Source organism: Diplotaxodon limnothrissa, linkage group LG12 (assembly GCF_057381915.1).
Source record: "Diplotaxodon limnothrissa isolate DT_005_m linkage group LG12, D_limnothrissa_male_GT1.1, whole genome shotgun sequence".
Lineage (NCBI taxonomy): Eukaryota > Metazoa > Chordata > Actinopteri > Cichliformes > Cichlidae > Diplotaxodon > Diplotaxodon limnothrissa.
The window spans coordinates 11606821-11629725 of NC_140607.1; the positions used below are offsets into that span (position 1 = coordinate 11606821).

Consider the following 22905-nt stretch of genomic DNA (forward strand, 5'->3'; position numbering starts at 1 on the left):
AAATGTGTCTACTGTCTCAGTGGCTGATAGTGGTCCACAAGTCTCAGTGTGAGCTTGAAGCCATTTATAATGTTTAAGTAGTTTAATTTGTAGGTGCTGACGATAAACACATTTTGAATGAAAGCCGGGTAACTTTGGTAGCACAGAAACAAGTGGCTATTCTTTGTGACCGTTTGGATCAGTCCCTCATATTACCATTATTTCACCCAAAGGCACCAAGTTAATACTTAAAAAAGCTGCAGCAATACACACAAATATAAACAGTACTTGGTGACAACTTTGCTTTTAGTTTACACAAACTAAAAGAAAAGTTTGCTTTTAGTTTGTGGTCGACAAATGCGCCGTCGATTTCCCCAAATTTGAAGTGTGGTCTGGTGTAGACTTCGTGGTCCCATATATCCCACAATTCATAGCGCAGCGGTGGGTGTGGTGGATTTTGCCGAAAAATACGGCAGACGGCTGGTGATGTGCGATACCACTGATTTCCTTTCCGATCCAATACCAAGTAAAATTCAGAGTGGTATCGGCGATACTGATCTGATATCTTTCATTGTATCTCAAATTATAGCTTCATCATGATTACAAGACGTCAGGTTACTTGTTCTTATCACTTAATAATAATAATAATGCAGAATTGTCATATAGAAATAAAAAAAACTGAAGTTGTGTGCCATTTGAGCATGTTGCCTGACTGCAGCACTAAAGGACTCCGCGAGAGACGTCTGTCTCGCATGCCAAAGGGCTGCCACAAATTTATAAAGCCCTATTTCGCACATGACTATTAAAAGTGGAATAGGAAGTAGTTCCTTCCAATGTAGACAATCCGAATAATATAGTTTCTTTCCACTCTGTTCCTGTTAAAGATAAACTACAAATTTACCCTAAATTACTAAAATATCGATATTTTAATATGAGAATCGATTCTAGAACATAAATGACTGGTATCGCAGCAATCGATATTTCAGTATCGATCCGCACATCACTACAGACGGCTGAAGTGGGGCAGCCGAAGACTAAACTTTCAACAGTACTGAATATGATGTCACTTATTTATGTGCAAATGTTTAATAATGAAGAACATTAAAACATTACTGTTGGCCACATGTCGGCAAAGTTATGTGGCATTAGTGATGTTAGTACTTTCAGCGTCAGCTTGATTTTAAAGCCTTTACTTTAAAATATATGCCGTTCAGTAGTTGACCTTAATCTTACAGAGAATGTGATAATTTTAATGGATAATTAAAGTCAGTGATATATTTAAAAAAAAACAACAAGTTGAAAATTAGTGAATGCTGCTCGGTTTGCAGTCCTGAATATCACAGCACAAGCAGGATTCACTATACTGTTAATGTTAGCTATGTTATACTGCTGCCTCTGGTGGTGTTCTGTTCGGACTTTAACGTTTGTTTGAACGAGCTGACGGTTCACTATTAAGCTGAAAGAAAGCTGCTTTAATCACAGGAGTCACACATGTGTCCACTGTACCATCTGGGAACTCTTCTTGTTTAGCACTCCTAATAACACAAACACTAAATTAGGGGTGGGCGGTATAAACGGTACACGGTAGAAACGATATAAATTTGGCCAACGGTAGAGATTTTGACTATACCGCTCTACCGCGACAGCGCATGTTGATGGTGTCATCAAGCTGCGCCTATTTTGGTATTGCAGCAGCTGCAAACAACATCATCTGCAAATTATGCCGGGCAACAGTAATAGCAATTAGACGAAGCACTTTTGGAAGATGGGGAAAGCCAAAAACTGTGCTTCCTCCACTTCCCTACCATTGATTCATTAATGCTGAATTCTCTCGCAGCTGCTCTATTCCCATGTTGTTGCAGTATATTACTGACTAACCTCATATTGTGGATGGATTATCTCAGTTGTTCTCCTGACTGTTTGGTCCATTTATAGCATCCTGCCATGCAATTGCATTTGTCCCTAACCACAAGAAACCCTCACGTTAACTTTTATCGAGTGGAAAAATGTTAGCGGCCATCCTTCAGCTTCACTGTGCTAATGTTATGCTAACGTGGCTGTTAGTTTTTAGTTTTCATTTATGGTGGAAGTGATAGCAGAGCTGTACTTAAATTTTTTCAGAAATTTCTCAGTCAGAACATGGCATATCATGTTTAGGTGGAAACTAGTGAATTCAATTCCTGCTAGCTTCTAACTCCGTTGAATTTAATAAATTCTGTTTTCATGGATGCCTGGATGTTAAACTTAATGGTTACACCTGGTTTTATTAAAGATGAAAGAATTTAGACAGTTTTTAACTCTCAGTGATCCTGCAGTGTGTCATGGTCCTGGGTCAAGCGACCCAGTATTTGAGTTCCATGTATCTTCTGTATTCATTTGCACCTAGCTTAGTTCACCTAGTTAATTTCTAGACTGCAGTTTAGTTTTGTTCCTTAGTTGTTTATGTCATCTCCCCCTGTACTAAGTCTCCCCGGTTCATGTGTCATGTCTAATCTCCATGTTTCCTGTTTTACTTTGAAAGTCTGTCAATACACTGTCATGATCAGCCTGCGGCGTGCTGCTGCTCCTCGAGATCGACATCCAGGACCCCCACAGCGTCCTCGTGATGCTCCATGGAGGGCGAGACAGGACGTAGCAGTGCTGTCAGTGTATTCAGTTTCACTCCTCCTGTCCTGTCGTTAGGTTCATGTGTGTCAGCTGTGCTCCCATGTGTGGCCACTTCCCCTGATCATCCCTCATGTGTATTTAGTCTCTGTGTTTCATACAGTCTGGGTCGCGTCGTCTGTGTTCTGACCTCCATGTTTTCCCGGTCAGTCGTTGCAGCGAACATCATTTTGTGTTCTGTATTCTGTGTCATGTGACTTTCGATTTGATGTGTTGAAATCATCAGCGAGCAGTCCTAGTTGTGTGGGTGATCAAGAAGTAACTCCTGTTACCTCAGACAATTTAACAATTACCAAGCCACCTCATGCCAGGTTTGAAACTTTGCGTGAACAATTTACCAAGTCTGAAGAGAGACTGCCTAGCTTTCCTCAGGGAGCAACTAAAGACTGTTTGTACTGCGCTGAAGTCTCTGAAGGGGTGGGGGCAGCAGCTGTCCAGTCAGCACCCGTCCTAGTTCTGTCCCAGACTCCTCTTATAACGGAGGTGAGTGACTGTGCTTTTTCATCTCATGAGTCTGTCATAGTGGAGTGTACTGGGTTGCCCTTTTGTGGGCCCAGCTACAAAGAAACTGGTGCCAAAGACTGCTCTAACATTAATCATGATTTCATAGACATCCATGCTGTGGCCGACCTAACTCTGGTTAAGACTGAGGGCCAGTCAGAGTCGTGTTGTGATAATGAGAGGACTGTGTGTAACAGTTTTGATAAAGCGCACAATGAAATCACAAACCATGTTCTTGACTCTGTAGAATTCAGGACTTCTTCTAGTGTTGCTCCCATAGCCGCACCACATGAAGCCAAGGTTCATGTGACAGTGAAAGAGGTTCACACGTCGACTGTACAGTCTGCTTCTGAGCCTGCTGGGAATGGTTGTGAAACATCTAAGTTTCAGTGCCAAGGGCTGCGTGAGCTTTCTCTCCGCCTTAGACTGTTTTCTACACCAGCCTCATGCCACGCCAGCTGGAGGGCCCGGGGAGCCCGTCCAGCCTCACGTCACGTCAGCTGGAGGGCCCGAGGAGCCCGTCCAGCCTCACTCGTCGTCAGCTGGAGGGCCCGAGGAGCCCGTCCAGCCTCACTCGTCGTCAGCTGGAGGGCCCGAGGAGCCCGTCCAGCCACACGCCTCGTCGTCAGCTGGAGGGCCCGAGGAGCCCGTCCAGCAGCCTTCTTCGTCAGCTGGAGGGCCCGAGGAGCCCGTCCAGCAGCCTTCTTCGTCAGCTGGAGGGCCCGAGGAGCCCGTCCAGCCACACGCCTCGTCGTCAGCTGGAGGGCCCGAGGAGCCCGTTCAGCAGCCTTCTTCGTCAGCTGGAGGGCCCAAGGAGCCCGTCCAGCAGCCTTCTTCGTCAGCTGGAGGGCCCGAGGAGCCCGTCCAGCAGCCTTCTTCGTCAGCTGGTGGTTCAGGAGAACCACACCAGCCACACGCCACGTCAGCTGGAGGTTCAGGAGAACCACACCAGCCACATGACACGTCAGCTGGAGGGCCCGAGGAGCCCGTCCAGCCACACGCCACATCAGCTGGAGGGCCCGAGGAGCCCGCCCAGCCACCATCGGCTTCTGCCTCTGCTACGCCCGGGATCGCCGGCCACTTTCCGGGCCGTTGGCTGGACATTGCCGTCAGGGGCGGCCTCCTGACCTGCACCACCACTGCCTCCCGCGTGGGCGGCCTCCTGATGGGCGATGGCGTGGCCTGTTGTGTTGCCAACCTAGCGGGTCGGCCCCCTGAACGGATAAACTGTGACCTGTGGTGCCCTCGACCTCCGGGTCGGCCCCCTGAACTGATAAACTGTGACCTGTGGTGCCCTCGACCTCCGGGTCGGCCCCCTGACCTCATGAACTGTGGGCTGTTGTGTTGCCGCCCTCCTGGCCGACCCGCTGAACTATGTTTGGTCTACTGTCAGGTGCTCCAGTGTTTTCTGTCAGCTGTTTTTGGTTTCCTGTTCTGTACGCACCTGGGTCCATTACACACACCACCGCACGGCCTGTCTCTGCAGACCATGACACAGTGCTCGTTTGACTTTGGGACCTGAAGAGGACGGAGTTTTGGACCCGAATTGCTCCGTGAGGCTCCTGACTACGGCAGTCGTAATGCTCCGGCAATCCATCAAGCGGTGCGCCTTCAGAGCTTACCAAAGTTGTACTAAAACATTTTTGAAAGATTTCTGCACGTACCACATAAAATCGGTGCAAGGTCAGTAAGCACAACCAGAATTCACACATAAGGCGCAGTGTCGATTTTTGAGAAAATTAAAGGATTTTAAGTGTGCCTTATAGTGTGTAAAATATCTTATACAGAAGAAAGGAATACAGTATATCGTGATATATATAGTTACAGCACATGCTTCAAATTATACCGTGATATGGCTTTTAGGCCATATCGCCCAGCCCTACACTAAATCCTCGTTCTCTTGTGCTGTTTTGTAGAAGTGTATACATCTGAGATTGTTACCTGTCTCTCTGTCCTGCACTCTCTCTTTTTCTTTCTCTCTGATTGTGTAATAAAAGTATGAACATATGAACATGTATTTATAAGTTACATTTGTGTTTGAATCCTGCAGCTTATCACACATTTGATTTCCATGTGTGACAACTACAAGTGTCCAGAGTGAGGACAGACTGAGGGACCCACCCCTGATGATCCACCAGGACAAACTGGTGTGTGTGTGTGTGTGTGTGAGGAAGAGGAGGAGGAAGAGCCAGTAGCAGCTGACAGATGGAGAGGATAGACATACTGTTCCCTAGGGCTGCTCAATTAATCGAATTTTAATCACGATTACGATCTGGGCTTTCAACGATCATTAAAAATGACTGAGCCAATTATTAGCCCCTCCCTCATGCTTTACTCTCGCACTGCTCCGTGTGGCAAATCCAGCGCACCTCTCTGCATTTCGAACACGCGTCACAACAATTAAGAGCAGCGGTCCCCAAACCCCGGGCCTCCGTGAGTCGTTTGGTACCGGGCCGCGAGAGTTGAGGCTCAGGTGTGAAATGTATGGTTTTCAGGGTTTTTATCAGTTTTCAGCGTTATTTTGTTATCGTTTTGATTGTTAACTCTGTTTTCCTGGGTCTTTTCATGTGTGTTATGAATAAATGGTCTGTTTTTCAGTACCGGTACTAGTTTTATTTTGTTGCATTTATCCGCGACACCTTAAAGGCCGGTCCGTGAAAATATTGTCCGTGGCGCAAAAAAGGTTGGAGACCGCTGATTAAGAGGACCCGAGGGAAGCTCGGAAAGCTAAGCAGAAGTTATTTGGAGAGGAGAGTGACTGCCGTTGGTTGAAAAGAGAGATAAAAAAAAAAAAACTTCAGTGGTGTTGCACACTATTTTATATTATTTTTTTAAAGTCATTATTCAATACATTGTTATTGTTAACCCTTTAAAGCCGGTCAGAGCAGCACGCTCCGTTTTGTGTAACTATTTTTAAATCCCTGTAGAACCTGAACCGTGTAAGCTAGTGCAATATTTTTTTTGCATATGAAACCAGAGGAGTTGTACTTACATCTTATGCCATCAGCTTGTCCTAGGTCACGGTTTCCTTCCACATAAAGCTTTGCAAAAATTGCATAAAAAGCGCTTGCAGGAACAAAAACATAATATTCCAGAAACACGCTTTGCCTATCCGATCAGCTGTTTGTAACACTTCCCACAGTGAAACAGACGTCAGCGCGAACTATCGCATGTCCGCCATTTCCTGCCCGAAACCGGAAGTGGCGTCATTCTCGCGGAAAATGTAGTTTTTTACTTGTAGGCCTTAAAAGCCTATACTGGTGTTTTTATAAGTCATGTTTGACTTTTCTGAATAGTTTCTGGGATGCTTAGAACTCGAATTGCACTGCTGGAAATAGTTTATTTTGATGCACATGCTGTTTTCTTTGCAAATTTGCATCATAGGATTGTTTTTTTGTTTTTCCTGCAGTATATAAAAATTGGTGTATCTCAAAAATAAAACTATGAAGACACTCAAAATAAATTTCCTGTTGTTGTAAACTATTTTTTGCAACTTTTTTGCATTTAAAGTTTTGAGGGATAAACCTCTTAAATTTCTCCAAGTAGAAATATATATTAAAAAAAAAACAAAAACGATTTTCAATTTTTTTGTAGTTTATTGCACGTTTTTGCAATTATTGTAGTCACTATGGACTTAATGCATACTTAATGCGTTTTGCTCATCCTACTGCAAAACAATATTCTTTTTTTCTCATGTGCATCGTACATTTTCGCGAATAGATTATTTTCTGATAGATAAAAAAAGTTTATTCCTGAGATTGTTTCTACTCAGTATCTACTGATAACGGTATCAGATCATGCCACAGTAGTATTAGATCTTCAGTTTACAATGAAGCCAAAGAGATTTAAATATTGGAAGCTAAATCCTCTCTTGGTGGCGAAGACCAACTTTTGTAAATATATTTCTGAGTCGATTACTTTTTTTTGTGAAACTAATAAAAATAATGAAACTTCCCCATCTATCCTATGGGTTATTCTAAAAGCCTATATTAGAGGTAAAATTATCTATTTTACGTCTTATTCTAATAAACTACGTAGATCCCAGCAGAAAGATTTGGAGAAGGCCATAAAAGAGATAGAATTGTCTATCTCTCTTACAAATACACCTGATCTTTATAAAGAAAGAATAAGACTTCAAACTTCAGAAGCTGCACAAGTTCTCCTCCGCTCTCGAGGGTTAGTATATGAACATGGTGATAAAGCTGGCTGTCTCCTGGTACAGCAACTGAAGACTAAAACAGCATCAAATCAAATTATACAGATAACCGATGATTCAGGCTTAATAACCTCAGATCCAGATAAAATTAATGACACTTTCAGATCTTTCTTTACTCAACTTTATACCTCAGAATCTTTCATAGATGAAAGCCAATTATATAGTTTATTTGAAAAATTGGATCTACCTAAATTGAAATTAATTTAAAATTAGACGCCCCTATTACAATTTTAGAAATTAAAGAATCAATACAATCAATGAATAGCGGTAAATCACCAGGTCCAGATGGCTACCTGGTTGAGTTTTATAAAGTTTTTTCAGATCAGCTAGCTCCACTTCTACTGCAAATGTTTAATTATTCGTTTGAGCAAAGAAACTCTGCCACCTACACTCATGCAAGCCACTATTTCTCTCATTTTTAAAAAAGGCAGAGACCCACTGAGCTGCACATCCTATCGGCCAATATCACTCCTCCCGGTAGACGTTAAAATTCTTGCAAAAATCCTAGCCCGGCGACTAGAATCGATTATGCCCTCAATTATCTCAGAGGACCAGACGAGATTCATAAAAGGAAGACAACCCAGCAACACGCTCAGACAGAAACTGGTTCACCCGAAAGACAAAACGCCAAAACACAAACTTAACAATGTGGTGTATGCTGTACAGTGCAGCGAGGAATGCCCAGACCTCTACATTGGAGAGACCAAACAGCCACTTCACAAGCGCATGGCACAACACAGAAGAGCCACCTCCACAGGACAAGACTCAGCAGTCCATCTGCATCTTAAGGATAAAGGACACTCTTTCGAGGATGCCAATGTTCACATTTTGGACAGAGAGGACAGATGGTTTGAAAGAGGAGTGAAAGAAGCCATCTATGTCCACTGTGAGCGACCATCTTTGAACAGAGGCGGGGGTTTACGACACCACCTCTCTGCCATCTATAATCCAGTTTTGAGATCCCTTCCCAGACGCCTTAAGGCCCACTCACATCCTGGGCCATCTGACCTCAGGAATTCGCATGATAAGGTGGGGCCAGGTTTCACAATGAGCTCACCCGAAACTCTGGCTGATTGGGACCCACGCCCAGTTTCACACCTTGGCTCAGGCGATTAGAGGATCATCAGGGGGTCCTTTTGTCCCTCTGTGGGGGTTTACTCCCACTAGGTTTATATCTGGGACACTCCACCATTTGACCTTAGAACTGAAGAAGCTTCTCGGATGAGAGGTGAAACGTCTTCAAGCAACTTAAAGAAGACCAGACGCTTTTCTTTGCAAGCTCCTTTGACATAAAAGGAAGACGTTCATACTCTAACATAAGAAGACTTCTTGGTGTCATTCTTTCTCCATCATCCTCTAACGTTCCAGAAGCTATAACATCTCTTGACGCCTAGAAAGCCTTTGATAGAGTGGAATGGGCCTATCTTTTCTTTTCTTTAAGAAAATTTATCTTTAATAATAATTTTGTTTCATGGGTCAAATTACTCTACTCCTCTCCTTGTGCCTCTGTCTGTACAAATAGCATATGAGTGGGGCCTTAACGCCCACTCACATCCTGGGCCATCTGACCTCAGGAATTCGCATGATAAGGTGGGGCCAGGTTTCACAATAAGCTCACTCGAAACTCTGGCTGATTGGGACCCGCACCCAGTTTCACACCTTGGCTCAGGCGATTAGAGGATCAGCAGGGGGTCCTTTTGTCCGTCTGTGGGGGGATACTCCCACTAGGTTTAAATCTGGGACTCCCCACCATTTGACCTTAGAACTGAAGAAGCTTCTCGGATGAGAGGTGAAACGTCATCAAGTAACTTAAAGAAGTCCAGACGCTTTTCTTTGCAAGCTCCTTTGAATACGTAAATGATGTTTTTGCAAATTTTAACGAACTAGTTACTCACTTTAATTTCAATAAATCTGAATTTTTTTTGTGGTACTGCCAGTTGCAAAACTTTGCAAAGAAATGTTCAACTTTATTCCCACAAATCCCAGCTTCCAGTGGAATAGATTTGGTTCTCAGAGCCAAAACTTTGGTAAAGGGTCATATTTCTTACCTTTATTTATAAAGTAGCTTCTCCGCCTAGTGAATCTCTTTTATACAGGACCAAGATGAAATGGGAGTCAGAACTCCATATGAGTTTTTCTGAGTTGTTCTGGGAGTGAGCGGTAAGGGCCATTAATTCGTCTTGTAGTTTTGCCAGACTTTCATTAATACAATTTAAAGTTTTCCACAGATTACACTACAGTATCCAGATAAATTTGATAATAAATGTGACAGATGCTCACAGATACCTTGCAATCTTACTCATATGTTCTGGGCGTGCCCTAGGTTGTCTGAATTTTGGCATCAATTCTTCAAAATAACTTTGGATATATTGGGTATAAAATTGACTCCAACTCCACATATCGCTATATTTGGCAAACCACCAATTAACCTTCATACTACAGCTATTCAAAATAACCTTATTGCCTTTGCTTCTCTCATAGCTAGAAAAATAATTTTGTTGTTGTGGAAACCATCTCAGCCACCATTAATGAAAGTCTGGCTACAGGATATCTTAGGACTCTTAAAATTGGAGAAGAGAAAATTCTCCATCAGAGGCTCATTGGATAGACTTTTTACTCACTGGAAACCATTACTTAAATATTTAGAAAAGTTACCAGCACGAGAAATCTCTCTGTAGTCCACCATATGACAATATTGTACAAATTTTCTGCTATTCCCGGCAGTGGCTGTTCTACCTTATAAGAATACTCTATTTAAAGATATTCCAGCATTATTAATTAGTTTAGACCGAGGAGCAAGTAACCATTAATATTAATATTAATATTGTTACTGTTGTTGGTTAAGATTTATATCAATATTGATTAATGTTAAGACCTTGTTTTTTGAGGCTAGCAGATGTTAATGTTAATATTAAACTATAAGGATACGCACTATTATCTTATTGTTGATTTTTTTTTTTTTTTTTTTTTTTGGTATGGGTTTTGTATTTTTTGTATGAGTCAATTCATTTTCTCTGTAACATATTCATTTTTACATTATTGGGAGCGAGTGGGGGGTATTCAGGTACTCATCTCATCTATGGGTTTTTTGTATGCTATAAAAAAGAAAAAGGAAAAGATTATTACTTCTATATGTACCTATGTGTTTTATGACAGTTTGGCATTGAAAAATAAAAGAATGAAAAAAAAAGGTTAGAGCAGAAAAGTTCAATACAAGTTTCAGCCCTTAAAATTGAATAAAGGAAGTTAAATATGGAACGCCAGGACTGCCATAATGAATTAATTAAATACACCATTAAATAATTAAATGTGTCAATAATTAATTAAAATTGGAATTAATTAATTAAATAAATAGTTATGACACATGTAATTAATTAATTATTGACACATTTAATTAATTATTTATGTATTTCACATTTTAATTAATTATTGACACATTTAATTAATTATTGACACATTTAATTAATTATTTAATGATATATTTATTTATTTCATTTTGGCAGTCCTGGCGCCTGGCTCTCATCATGAAATAATTTTATCTGTCAGCCTCACCCATCAAACTCAGGGGGCGGGGTTAACGCTGCCCATGCAGCTTCTCTAACATTTGATTGGTTGCCGTGCAAAGTAAGTCAAAACAGGTCGATCCTAGATAATCGATTGCTTGTGTAGACTTGGGGCAGCCAGGTATCCCAGAATGCAGATCAAATCACAGGCAGCAATGATGGTGGTGTAGTTTTAAAATACCCCGTTTTTCTGTCACCAGCTACACTTTTAACAGTGTTTTAGCCACGAATGTCGCGCCGTATGTCTGGTCAGGTTGTCAACATAGAACATGTTTGCAAAAGTGCTCAGATGTTTTCAGAGATTTCACTAGCTCTGCTAACAATTAGCATGCAGAGTGCACCGAGGGGGTTACGTTAACCGGTTTGTTTACATATTCCACTCTCCGTGTTCCACATGTTGCATTCGCAGATTCTCATTTTCACCAACGATCGTCTCTTTCCGCCTGGTCTTGTGTCTCTGTGCTTCTGTAACATAAAGAACGAGCTGACATTTTTCTCACGAAACCAGCGATCAGCTCAACAGACCCTCCGTTTACCTGCATGCATCCTCCTCCTCATCTGTCAGCTGTTTAACACCTGCTGCTAATTCAAGAAACACGCCTACGTTACCTGGTGATAGTCACAGTTTAACTGGGCAGCCGGTGCTCGATATAAAGCAATGTCAGCGCATTTTTCTGCACAAGATAAGTAAATATAGTGTTTTTCCCGAGCGCAGAGCTGCTGGAGCTTGTTTCCTTACAGAGCACTTTATAGGCGAACCAGCTTCATCAGCGGCTGATGTCCAATCACCGGCACACAGCTTTGAAACCTCAGCTGAGTTTTAGCTCTCAGTGGTTAAACGCTGGACTTCATTCACTCAGGTTCTGTCTGTCGGGTCACGTTTACTTCGCTGTTTTATTTACAACTGAGCAAATCGGTTTGGCTGAGGTTAAAGTTACGTTTCATAACTGCATAGTTTCACAGACGTTTAATGGTTCACTGGCACATGTGTTAGACTGAACTATCATCTAAATATCATCTGTTTTTTAATAGTTATTCAACTGTATTCTAAGCACCAGCTGTCTGTTAGAATGTGATTTTTTTTCTCTCTCTGTTGGCAGAGGTATAAAAATGCGCAGGAAAATCTGACGTGCATGGCAAACTTCACCGACGATATTTAGGGAGGAATAAACACACATCAAACATAAATGAACCATTTGCCTGTCTCCATAATTGAGAGCATTTTCTCTTCTTATGTCAACACACTCTCTCTCTCTCTCTCTTTTTTTTTTTTTTTTTTGGCTTTTTCGGTCATGTTATGTTTACCTGTCAAAGGCTTGTTACAAACTATGAAACACATCGTGCAGACTTCTGGATGTTAGAAGAAAACTAATACTGCTCATGAAGGAGACTAAAGGCAGGAAGGTGTCCTTTAAAACTAAACATGTTAATAGGACCTCCCTATTTATATCATAGTTTATGATATAGCACGTGTATTTCAGTAATAGCCTGCTGATTTCAGTGTAGTGAACAGTCGCACAGCTCACGTAGGCGTTATCTGTGATACTCCTTAACTATAATTTATCCAAGTTAACTTCAGTTAACCATTCAGACAGTTCTTTTGCAATGAAAAACATAAACACCCATGCTGCCGGGAGGTTTCCTCAGTGCCAGCTGTTAACATTATAGCTGCTTATGCAGTAACCATGGTAACCACGGACTCTGAACGCTGGATCGACGGAGGTCAGACAACAATTTTACATGTATGATCTTAAAACAGGACACAGCCACTATACGTGCTGGCCTCATATCAAATGTGAAGGCAGACTGAGTCTATGTTTGACGTTTGTTTATATCTAATCTTCCTCTCAAACATTTAAACAGCAGCGAGTCTGCAGCTGAGGGAATACAAACTCAAATTGTCGGAACAGGTTTGCTCGTTTCTTGGATTCATTTGGTGATTTATTAAATCTATAACTGTTATTCTAATCTGCTGCTGAGTCTCTTACACTTTTCTTTATGCTGTATATTTTCATGTCTCTGGAATAGTTGGCAGTTAGATAGTCAGCTGGGAAACTTTGTGTTAACTCATGGAGCTGAGGATATCGTGGATATGCTGACCTCGCTCCGTGGTGTACAGGGCCGTTTACCCTCATGATTAATATTCACTATAAAAATATTAGCCGAACATCATTAAGTCTATATGTGTTTCATAGTGTCGAACAACCTTTGTACAGTTAAAGCCAGCTGTACTGTCTTTCCCTATTCACACTGCACAGAAGAGGAACCGGCAGCAAGGTTCAACACTTTTCTTCCATCAAGACTCTGAAGACCATTACTCTTTGTCCACAGGTTTAATGATGTAGAAAGTGTGAAACTGAAACAAACATAACACAATTACAATTACAGTATATTCTTTAAATCTTACATATACACTGTACCTACAAGTCTACAATAATCTAAATCAACGTAGCGTAGCACTTTAGCTGCAAGAATAAGCATTAGCCGTGCTCTAAACATGTGGTTTCAACAACGTATCAAAGTTACACATTAAACTTCCCTCATGTCACAAAATACAACCACAGAACTACAGATAAGCATCAAATAAACAATATACATACAGACGATGCTCCAAAAGACGAAGGATTGAAGGCAGATGCATGTGGATTCATGGCAGTCTCCTTGGCCATGTGCAAACTTCACTAAACCTTACTACTTCCTGCTTCCTGTGATGTCACCAGGTATCAGAACTCTTAAAGGGACAGCTGCCCTAACACTATCGGCACACTCCCCGCCTGGCATGTTAGAATGCCACAACTAACACACAATACAGAACGGTTATACATGGTTATATATGTATATAGATATAGAGTAACAGTTCAGTCTTTGTCTGGATGTAACAGAAGAATGAGCTCCGACACAGGTCTCAAAAATACTTTTGTCCCATCTTGCCTGGATACCTTCACCTCCGCTGTGCGGACCTTATTGTCCTGGCTAGGGAAGACTTGGGTGATTACTCCAAGAGGCCATTCATTTCTCTTGAGCTGCTGATCTCTGAGAAGTACAATGCTCCCAGGCTCCAGATTGGGGTGACTGTCCTGCCACTTTCTTCTTGGCTGCAGTGAAGAAAGATACTGTCGTCTCCATTTGCTCCAGAAAGTCTGGGCCAGATGCTGCACCTGACGCCATTGTTGTTTACACATATCTTTGACATTGGAGTCTTCAGGTGGAGCTGATGGAGTGCCCATCTTCTGAGTTAAGAGAGTGGCTGGGGTTAGTAGAACTGGGTCACTTGGATCAGTAGATACTGGTATGAGAGGCCTGGCATTGATAATTGCCACCACTTCTGCCATCAGCGTAGTAAGGACCTCATGCGTCAAGTTTGATGTCTCAAGATGCAGGAACATTAAATCGAGGATTCTTTTGGCTATTCCTATCATCCTCTCCCATGCGCCACCCATGTGAGACGCATGTGGAGGATTAAAGACCCATGCACAACCTTTTCCAGCTAGGTACTTCTCAACAGACGTGGAATCAATATTGGATGGAATCTTTAGTTCAGTTGATGCACCCACGAAGTTTGTGCCTCTGTCCGAACGTATTTGTTTCACAGGACCTCGAATAGCTAGAAACCTCCTGAGGGCATTGATGAAGCATGAGGTGTCCAGAGATTCTATGACCTCTATGTGGACTGCTCTAACGGCCATACAAGTGAATATAACTGCCCATCTCTTACTATGGGCGAGACCACCTCTTGTACGCCGTGCAACAACACTCCATGGGCCAAACACGTCCAGTCCAACGTAGGTAAATGGAGGTTCCATAGAGAGGCGATCTGATGGCAGGTCAGCCATCTTTTGTTGTTCAGGGAGGCCGCGAAGCTTTCGACATGTGACACAATGGTGGATGACAGTGCTCACCAATCGCTTCATACCTATTATCCAGTAGCCTGCTGCACGGATGGCACCCTCTGTGAAGTGGCGTCCCTGGTGCAGGGTTTGTTCATGGAAATGTCTGACCAGCAATGTTGCAATATGGTACTTACAAGGAATGATCTTAGGGTTCTTTTCTTCATGAGGAACCTCTCCATGTCTTATCCGACCACCAACTCTGAGGACGTTGTGTGCGTCAATGAAGGGATCCAGGGTCCTAAGAGGACTCCCCTGAGGGATCACCTTATTCTTTTTGAGACAGGCCAACTCTTCAGCATATGCCTCTTCCTGCACAGTTTGAATAATGACGTGCTCTGATAAACTGAGTTGATCAGGTGTACCTGCTTTCTGACAGAAATGCCACCCCTTGCATTGCATGGTCCCTTTGACCTTACGTGTGTGAAAGCTGTTCACAATGTGAAGGAGATTAGCAATGGCACGTTTCAAAGCTTGCCAGGAAGAAAATTTGGAGAAACGGTGGGACCCAAGTAGTGTGCGAGAAGCCTGTGTTTGCAAAGTAGAGATTTGCGGGCGGATCTCAGCGTCCATGTTTGCATCCACAAGCTCAAAGGATTCTGGTTCTAGAGAATCTTGCATAGGCTCAGTCAGAAAAGGAGGTCCAGTGAGCCAAGAGGTATCTGAGAGAAAGGCAGCCGGTACAGACCTTGTCGCACAGTCTGCTGGATTTTCCCCTGTAGACACGTACTTCCACTGCTTAGGATGAGAGGACCTTCTGATGCGGACAATACGATTGCTGACATACACATAAAAGCGTCTTGTCTCGTTATTTATGTATCCGAGCACTACTTTGCTATCAGTGTAGAAGGTGATAGCATCGATGCGCATGTCAAGCTCTGATGATATGAAATCTGCTAACTCCACGGCAAGTACAGCTGCACAAAGCTCAAGTCTGGGGATTGTGTGTTCAGGTCTGGGTGCCAGCTTCGCCTTACCCATAACAAAGCCAGTATGAGTATTCCCTGCTTCGTCCACCACCCTGAGATAGGCAACTGCTGCAATAGCCATTGTTGACGCATCAGAAAAGACAAACAGTTCTCTCGTCTTTGTTGTTGAAAGAAAGGCTTTGGTATAGGCTCTTGGGATCATCACGCCACTTAGGTCTTTTAGTGAATCCCGCCAAGACTTCCATTGTTCCTGCATCCCTTCAGGGAGCTGAGAATCCCAGTCACATCTTTGTTGTGTGAGCTCTCTTAGAATGTGCTTCCCTTGAATGGTCACGGGAGCCACAAATCCCAAGGGGTCATACATGCTATTTACCACTGATAGGATGCCTCGGCGTGTGAAAGGCTTCTCTTCTTTGTTGACTTTAAAAACAAACATGTCGCACTCCAAGTTCCAATTTAGTCCCAAGCTGCGCTGTACAGGTAGAATATCTGAGCTCAGATCCAAATCCTTCAAGTCATTTGCGCGATCTTCAGGTGGGAAAGCCTCCATGACCTCTTTGCTGTTAGAGGCGATTTTGTGGAGCCTCAGGTTGGACTTTGCCAGAACATCCTGAGTTTTCTTCAACAGACAGACAGCACTTTTTACACTTGAAAAAGATTTAAGTGCATCATCGACATAAAAGTCATGGCAAACAAACTGTTTCACCTCGGGGTCATGATGTGGTCCTCCATCCATCGTGGACTGCCTGAGGCAGTAAATGGCAACCGCTGGACTAGGACTATTACCGAACACATGTACTGTCATGCGGTACTCAATGACATCCTGTGTAGGACTGTTGTCTCTGAACCAGAAGAACCGTAGGAAGTTACGATCTTCTTCTCTCACAAGAAAGGAATGAAACATCTGCTTGATGTCTGCAGTTACTGCAATGGCATCCTTGCGAAACCTCATCAGAACTCCCAGAAGTAGGTTGTTGAGGTCAGGTCCTTTCAAGAGAACATCATTCAGAGACACTCCCTCATGCTGTGCACTTGAGTCAAAAACAACACGGATGTTGCCAGGCTTCTTTGGGTGGTACACTCCAAAAATGGGTAAATACCATCGTTCCTGGTTTGGAGTGAGAGGAGGAGCAACTTCAGCATGACCATTTTCGAATATTTTCCCCATGAATGAGAAGAAATGTTGGGACATCTCAGGTTTCCTTGCTAAGTTGCGTTTGAGGGAGCTGAAGCGGTTAAGAGCTTGCTGTCTGTTATCAGGGAGGTGTTGTCTTGGCTGCCTAAATGGCAAAGGAGCTACCCAGCTGTTACTGGCATCCTTCTTGAGCTCTCGTTTCATTATTGCCATAAAGGCAAGATCTTCAAACGATGGTGCTGGTTTATTATCCTCTCGAGTAAGCTGGAACACTGTGCAGCCTAGCCCACCATCTTCTACATCATAGGCACACTTTGAATGTTCGGGACCATATCTCTCTTTAACCTGGAGAACACTCGGACATGGTTCAAAAATAGTAGGACGAGACTGTTCAAGAGCATTGGTGAAGTACGTGTTCACACTGCGTGGCTTATGAACACGTCCCAAACAGACATTGCCCACAATCACCCATCCCAACTCAAGTTTCTGAGCATAGGGGGCATCAGGGGGGCCATTGATGTATTTGTGAACCTTATGAAGTCTAATGACGTCACGTCCAAGTAAGAGCATAATGGGAACATCAGGTTCAAACTCTGGAATAAGGTGAGCAACTGGTTTTAGATGATCATGGAGGAGAGCAGCACTTGGTGATGGAATCTCTGCTCTGTTGTCTGGTATCTCACTACACTCCAACAGGCCTGGTAGTAGCTGAACTGTTTTACAATCCATTGACTCTATACAGAAGCCTGAAGCTATCCTCCCCATGTTCTCAGTCACACCAGAGCATGTCTTCAGTGTGTAAGATGCAGTAGGGCATTGCAAGTCAAACTTCTCAAAGAAATCTGAGTGAGCCAAAGATCTATTACTCTGCTCATCTATAATAACATAGGCCTTTATGGCCTTTTCACGTTCTCCTTTAGGATAGACTCTGGCCAGGCAGATCTTGGAGCAGTTCTTAACAGTGCGGTCCTCTCCACAGATCTCGGTACACTGAGCAGTAACTTCTGAAGTTTGTGTGGGTTCTGGCTCCCCGCCATGCTCCAAAGGCATGCTTATGTTCTTTATCCACGGTGCCTGACCTGGGTGTAGGGCAGATGAGTGTCTATCACTGTTGCATTCAGTGCACTTAATGATACTTTGGCATTCCCTCGCGGTGTGCGTTGAGGAGTTGCAACACTTAAAACAGATGCCATTCTCCCTGAGAAAGTTCATTCTTTCTTCGAAGTGTTTCTCTCGAAAGGCACGACACTTTTGTAATGTGTGAGGTTTCTTATGTATAGGACATCTCCTATCTGGATCCTCCACGTTCTTTTTGTTTCTGTTGTCTGAGCGAGCAGCAGGTGACACTTCTGTTTTGTTGACTAAAATCTCCCTTTGTCTACTGTTTTTCCAAGGAGGTTTTTCCATTTTAACCATCTCGGTTTGAGAAACAAAGTTGAAACTTGGATCATTCCTCATCTGTGCTTGCTGGTAGATGAAAGAAACGAACACTGAGAATGGGGGGAATGTTACACAATGTGATTGTTTGTAACTGGATCCATGAGAAAGCCATTTTTCTTGTATACCATATGGTAATTGTTGGGCTATTGCATTTACACCTCTGGGGGTATCAAGATACAAAAGACCAGGCAGATCTCCCTTGGCCTTGGCGGCATCTAGTTCCATCAGTAAATCACTGAGGTCCCGGAGCTTGGAGTAGTCTTTATTGCCAATTTTGGGGAAACTATCCAGTTTTTGGAACAAAGCTTTCTCAATAGCTTCAGATGAACCGTAAGAAGCATCTAGTCGGTTCCAGATCATGCTCAGCCCTTTAGCTGGTTGATTTATGTGGATGGACCTAATACGCTTTGCATGCTCAGCTGATTCACTTCCCAGCCATTTGACAAGAAGATCCATTTCTTCATCACTTGTTAGATTCAAGTCTCTCACCGCATTCTGGAATGAACGTCGCCAGGCCCTGTAGTTTTCAGGTCTATCGTTAAATTGTAGTAGACCACTTGTAACGAGCTCACGTCGTGCTAGAAATCTGACAAAGTCTGTCACATGTGGATCAGTGGAGTAACTAGGCCGCTGAGATGGGTGATGGGGAAGAGCTTCCATGGCGCTGTTGGTCTTCCAGGGTGGCTGATGTGCAGTTACACTGCATGAAGGCCTTAGAAAATCTTCATAATCATTTTCTTTGAGTACTCCGTAGTAGTGGTGCTCTGTCTGTTGAGCTGAGTTGCGATTCACATCTGATTTGACAAAGGGATTAAGGCTATTTTGTTTACATGGAGGAGGCAGTGGAGTATCAAAGACAGTAATAGCAGCGTTGGGGGGACCATCACTCAGCGAATTGAGACGGGGCATGCACACCGTATTATGCAAAGGTTCCTCAGGAAGCGGCTGCTGTGTCTCATCCTGCAAGGGTAAATCCTCCTGTGATGCCATCTGGATGTCTCTTGATACTTCAGCTTGTTTCTCCACATACTCTTTTGTACGCTCAACAGAGTCGACTGATGTTGCAATGAGAGGAAGTTTACAACTGTGTTTTCCTTCACTAACGCCAACCGCTGCTTCTAAAGCTTCTGCCTTTGCTACAGCTGCAGCAGTTTCCTTTTCTGTGGTCAGCATTTCTATAGAAGCTTCCAGACGAGCCTTTTCCATTTTTAACTTCATTTCTTGCTCTGCAAACGCTAAACGTGCCTTTGCTGCTTCAGCATTAGCCCTAGCTCTTGCAGCTGCAGTGCTGGTAGCCGATCCATGAGAACGTGTGGTTGACATAGAAGCATAAGACCGTGTCTTCACTGACGATGGCTTTGAATCCATAATGTAGGCGAGTAGAGGCTATGTAGCGTGGTAGCAGTAGCTGTTGTCACATGCACTGTGTTACCTTGTCTGTAACTCAACGTCTTTTCACTGTACTGTCTTTCCCTCTTCACACTGCACAGAAGAGGAACCGGCAGCAAGGTTCAACACTTTTCTTCCATCAAGACTCTGAAGACCATTACTCTTTGTCCACAGGTTTAATGATGTAGAAAGTGTGAAACTGAAACAAACATAACACAATTACAATTACAGTATATTCTTTAAATCTTACATATACACTGTACCTACAAGTCTACAATAATCTAAATCAACGTAGCGTAGCACTTTAGCTGCAAGAATAAGCATTAGCCGTGCTCTAAACATGTGGTTTCAACAACGTATCAAAGTTACACATTAAACTTCCCTCATGTCACAAAATACAACCACAGAACTACAGATAAGCATCAAATAAACAATATACATACAGACGATGCTCCAAAAGACGAAGGATTGAAGGCAGATGCATGTGGATTCATGGCAGTCTCCTTGGCCATGTGCAAACTTCACTAAACCTTACTACTTACTACTAAGGGGCAGGGATAGCTCAGTAGGTAAAGTGGTCGCCCCATGATCGGAAGGTCGGCGGTTCGAATCCACTTAACGGCTACCCTGAGGTACCCCTGAGCAAGGTACCGTCCCTACACACTGCTCCCCGGGCGCCTGCTTAGTGGGCTGCCCACTGCTTCACTGAGTGAATGGGTCAAATGCAGAGAAAAACAAGTAATTTCCCCATGGGGATCAATAAAGTATCCATTATTATTATTATTATTATTATTACTTCCTGCTTCCTGTGATGTCACCAGGTATCAGAACTCTTAAAGGGACAGCTGCCCTAACACTATCGGCACACCAGCAGTTACTACATGACAGAAACACCAACGTTATCTCTTTTATGCGTTTATACACAGGTCACGCTGATTACTGAACAAAAACCCAAAGATCAGATGTTAAACAGATTTATTTGCTCTCTCTCCTCCTTAAACATTTTTTAATGTTAGTTATAATTCAGAATTGGCGACTGAAACACGTAGGACACATAAGAACATCAGGAAATAAAACACCAATAAATATAACCTCAGTAAAAGAAGTCAGTGGGGGTTACTACAGCTGTGTACCGGGGCCTGCGCTTTGTCGGTGGGATTGCTTGCGAGGCGAGCGGGTCTATCCCACGCTTTGCCGTGAGACTGGGCAGACATCTCCGAAATCATCGAAGCACTTTTGCAAAGAGGCTGTATCTTGACAAACCGACCAGACACATGAAGATTAAACCACTACATTCTCGGCTAAAAAAATATTAAAACGGTATTTGGTGACACACAAACAGGGTTTTTCAAAGCTCAGTTCTGTTAGCTTCCACGTGCCGGTTGTTGTGTGCTAGAAACAATGGCTACCAGGCCAAAGCAATGGTTTTGACTCGATCAGCGTTAACCCCGCCCCCTGAGTTTGATGGGTGAGGCTGACAGATAAAATTATTTCATGATGAGAGCCAGGCGCCAGGACTGCCAAAATGAAATAAATAAATATATCATTAAATAATTAATTAAATGTGTCAATAATTAATTAAAATGTGAAATACATAAATAATTAATTAAATGTGTCAATAATTAATTAATTAAATGTGTCAATAATTAATTAAAATGTGAAATACATAAATAATTAATTAAATGTGTCAATAATTAATTAATTACATGTGTCATAACTATTTATTTAATTAATTAATTACATGTGTCATAACTATTTATTTAATTAATTAATTACATGTGTCATAACTATTTATTTAATTAATTAATTCCAATTTTAATTAATTATTGACACATTTAATTAATTATTTAATGGTGTATTTAATTAATTCATTATGGCAGTCCTGGCGTTCCATAGTTAAAGTGTTCTGACGCAGTATTGTAAAAACCAAGCTGGTTTCATAAAGCTAGAATTTACTCCAAAAAATAAAAAAAATAATAGCGCTGCCGTATTGCATCACACTCAGTGCATTTCAATCATTTCTTCAGCGAGTTTGATAGCTAGCAAAGTAATAATCATAATTATTTTTTTTTTAAATAGCATGTGTAACGTACACGTGCTGGAAAATTATTTACCTGGGCCCTGCTATCATGCGACTGGAGACCGCAAACTCCGCCATTGTCGTTTTCCATCAAACACTCATTAAAACAGCAACTGCAGGTATGTTAGCGCACTCATCCCCGTCTGTTAGAGGGAGGGGTGGGGTAAGATATTGAAACAGACATAGGTGCGAGGCGGAGAAATTTTGAGATTTTGTCCCAGGCACCTCAACCCCATGTACATCTTGTCTCAGGTGTCCTCAATAAATCACATTATGGGGTGGGTTTCACCCTTAAGCCTGGCTATGGTCATGCAGCAAACATTTATTCACAGCTGGGCTCAGGTGATGACTCATATAATTAATAGTTTGTCAACAACCCTGAGGTTCACATCCAAATGAGACAAGCCCCAGAGGGGGGACTCTCCACCATTTGTCATTAGAACAAAGTCTCTTGGATAAGATGTAAAACATTTTCTCAAACCTGGAGAAGTCTAACTGCCGTCTTTCAAGCTCTCAATACTACCATGACCTGGATGACTGAGAAAATAGACAGATATAATGTGAAAGTAATGTAACAAATACTCTAATCTATTACTTAACCCGGAAAGTCACGTTCTGCATTAATTTTAAGAAAAATAACAGTAATGTTATTTCTGAGCGAAACTGAGCTCTGATTAAGACAGGATATCAACCAAAATTCCAGAAAAAACACATCACGTAAAAGTTATAAATTGATTTGCATGTCACTGAGTGAAAGGAGTATTGAATCCACTACAACCCAGCCAGAATTTTGGCCCCCATTGATGGGCTGTGTACCCGTGTGGCCTATAGATGGAAAAAAAAATCAATTAATTACAGATATGCCACACCTTGTCCATTAAACATATTTTTTAGACTCACGTATTCTTAATGCAGCCATTCACACCCATCGAATAATTTGACTGTACTAACATGCGGCATTTATTTTATTTTTGCTTTGAACCAAGATCGATTTTTCAAATTTTTTGGAAATTAGACAAATCTGAAATCCAAACAAACAAATCTGATCAATCAGATCACTGCATTTGCGAACATGTGCACTCTTAACTCAAACACTGAATCCACAATGAAATTGAAATAGTA

The 22905-nt window shown here is 42.4% G+C and overlaps 1 protein-coding gene across 1 annotated transcript in view; it reads right to left on the reverse strand.

The window, feature by feature from the left end:
- The window catches only part of LOC146620902 (voltage-dependent N-type calcium channel subunit alpha-1B-like), a 137568-nt gene that overhangs the window by 27986 nt on the left and 86677 nt on the right, over positions 1-22905 (reverse strand). The gene's annotated exons all lie outside the window — the stretch shown is intronic.